The following is a 3,264-nucleotide window of genomic DNA, read 5'->3' on the forward strand; positions in this document are numbered from 1 at the left end:
AAAAAGGTTAGAGTGGGAGAGAGCCAAAGCATAAGAGACTCTTAAAAAATGAGAACAAACTGAGGGCTGATAGGGGGTGGGAGGGAGGGGAGGGTGGGTGATGGGTATTGAAGAGGGCGTCTTTTGGGATGAGCACTGGGTGTTGTATGGAAACCAATTTGACAATAAATTTCATCTATTTAAAAAATGGGGGAAAAAAAAAAGAAGCATAAATTTTAGGGCATCACTTCAGACCTACCACACCGGAAACTGGAGCTATGGCTCAGCAAACGGCTTCACAAGCCTTCTTGGTGATTCAAAGACACCCCAGAGTTTGAGAAGCACTGCCCTTCAACATGTTACTCAAATGGTCTGGTGACTTCTTCCTGTTTTTGTCTAGCATCCGGTAACTCACTTTTGCTTCTAATTGTCATAGAGCTCTTCCTTCTATGGAGCCACAATTTACTTCCCTCTCACTTTCATCATCGTTGGTTCTTCCTTTCTTTGCTCTTTTGGACTTGAGAGAAATAAGAACAATGTCCTGCAGTCCTTAGCATTTTCAATAAACAACAGTAATTTGTGGTGACAGGCCTTCTTAACCCCAAGTTGATAGAGCTCTTGTCTCTCTTGGAAGCCATCCTTATTTTGCTCCTGTGTGTTGTTGACATCTTCAAAAAACTTCAATTCCTCCTCTTTCAAAACTAAGCAATTGTAAGCAGGCCCAGAAGGAATGCAAATCTGCGCTTTTATTTTGACATTTTTTTTCTCCCAACATTGATTAGATAATTTCTGATCTGTTTTATTGTTTTCTAGTAGAGTGTGAAAATTTCTAGAGATTACTCTCCATTGGCATTCCCTCCTTGAGGGAAAATTCATAGCATAAGAACTAACTGTTTTAATATGAAACCAATATTCCTGTGAGATTTGTAAATTAAATTTTCTTTCCAACTTTTGTTTAATATATTCAGTGTCACCTTGTAAAGCAACTGAGATAATTTTGTGTATCCTATCAATTTGTTTCTTGTTTGACATCTGTGTTTGTTTATATAGCTTTCAGAAGTGGAGAATTCTGTCGCCAATTAATGTTGATGGTTTTGAGTTAGAGAGAAGAGAATATGCTTATAAATGAAAGTTTTTGTTTTTAAGTTGTGTTTTATTGTAGCTGAGTGTTTTCCAAATAAATATTCACTGACTCTATTGCATACTTCAATTGGGTAATGGAATCTCAGGCTTTCAGAGAAGTTGGGCTCAAATATGATATTTATTTATAGGAAATTTCTCTGCCGTTGAACAGGAAGACAGTTGCAAATACATTAAAGGGATATCGTCAAGTAATTGACCGAGTATATATTTCCTTGTGAGGCTGAAACCTTGGCTTAAAGCAACTGTTCTGACAATTTTAACAAGGACATGATTAGGGATATCATCTATCAAAATAGGAATTTCTGATTTCTGATCTTCCAGATTGGCCAAAGACCCATTAGAGACCTTATTAAAAATATTAATTCAGTAGTTCTGTGGTGGGGACTGAGAATATGTATTTTAAAAATCACCCCAGGTGATTTTTATTATGGGCTCAGGACCCACACATTGTGTTCTCTATAAAGAGCCTGAAGAGAACATTTCTCAGCCTCTAGAATACAGGGAATGTTATGCTTTTCCAAAGCATCTGCTGTGTTTTGATCTTGTAGACATTATAAATCTTACAAATGATTGTTCTTCCTTTTTTGATTTGAACTCCCAGTAAGTTCAGAGCCAATTTTGACCCCTATTAGCTTCTGCGTAGGATGTTCTAGAATACATTTTTATATTCTATATACTCTTTCACTCTGGCTTTATTTTAGCAGTTTTCCTACCTTTTTTTCCCCACTCTGATGTCTCTCTCTTCATTTAATTTGTATTTTATGGCATTTAAAAATATTTTTTGAAGTAATAAGAAATCTTTTTTAGCATAAGGTATAGCATAAATAAATATCATTACTCTAACAAAAAAGACTATCATACAGGTCATTAATGGAGCTATTTTAGGGAGTGTTACTTGGTAATCCTGAATTACCTACTGCGGAACTTACTACTCTATTTTCCATATGCAATGTTTTTGTGACAGTAAGCCAGGGTGGGAAAAAGAACAGTAAACCAGGTTTGGACAGGAAGCCAGTTTAGGAAAAAAACCAGGTCATGCATTACACAGAATTATATATTATTTATTCCACATTAGGTGCTTTACACTGCATGTTACAGCTTAAAAACTCTGGAAAAAACCCCTGCAGTAAAGACTTTTAAAAAACCTTTAATTCAACACTTTCCAAAACTTTTACAAACCAAAACACTCCTTGCCTCCCCCTAGAACACATGTTAACATTTCCCGAATGGTATTTTATTCGGGAGATACTACCTTATAGCTACGTTTGTAACTGTTGAACGTCAATATGGATGAAACGAGGAAAGCTGTTGTGTTGGGTGAACAGACATGATCAAGCGTAGCTGGTGGAAATAAATGGAGCTAAGTGAGTAAACATTAGGGAAAGCGCGCTGGTCAACTGGCACTTGTGAAGAAACAGATATAATAAGGAGAAGAAAAAGACTACAGGATATTTGTATTCTTGCAATTGCAGAAGGAAAAGCACTAAAAACACACATTTGAAATAGAACCAAGCAAAGCCTAGAGTTCCCAGCTGATCTGAACTGTGGTTCCACGTTCCATGTGCTCATGGCACGATATTAAGATGATGTGCAAACAGCGTAAATAGCTGTTTGAAAAGGACAAACCCCTGAGGATGGAGGGAGAGTTGGGGGTGAGGTGGGTAGGACTGGGGAGAAATTTGGGTGAGTTTATGTGTCAGACAGAGGATAAAATCATAAAAGGAAGAATTCGTGGACGTATGAAGAATTAAACTCACTTTGAGGGCCCAAGACCTCCGTGGGTTTTGCAAACATGTTGTACCTCTTGATGACCTTCATCAGAGTGTGAATAAATGGAAGTTTCATGTGCTCACACTATCTCACTTTTCCTATCTGTATGGCCAGGGGGCAATATTTTATTCTAGGGAAATTTTGCTGTATTGAAGGAAATGTTTTATGTCACATCCTAACTGGTCACCTAGTCACTCCAATTCACTTCACTTTAAATGTTAAACATGAGGGATGGCTGGGTGGCTCAGTTGGTTAAGTGACCGACTCTTGGTTTTGGCTCAGGTCATGATCTCACAGTTTGTGAGTCTGAGCACCGCATTGGGCTCTGCAGCATGGAGCCTGCTTGGGATTCTCTTTCTCCCTCTCTCTCTG

The sequence above is a fragment of the Prionailurus bengalensis genome, chromosome A1 (genome assembly GCF_016509475.1).
Source record: "Prionailurus bengalensis isolate Pbe53 chromosome A1, Fcat_Pben_1.1_paternal_pri, whole genome shotgun sequence".
NCBI classification, from domain to species: domain Eukaryota; kingdom Metazoa; phylum Chordata; class Mammalia; order Carnivora; family Felidae; genus Prionailurus; species Prionailurus bengalensis.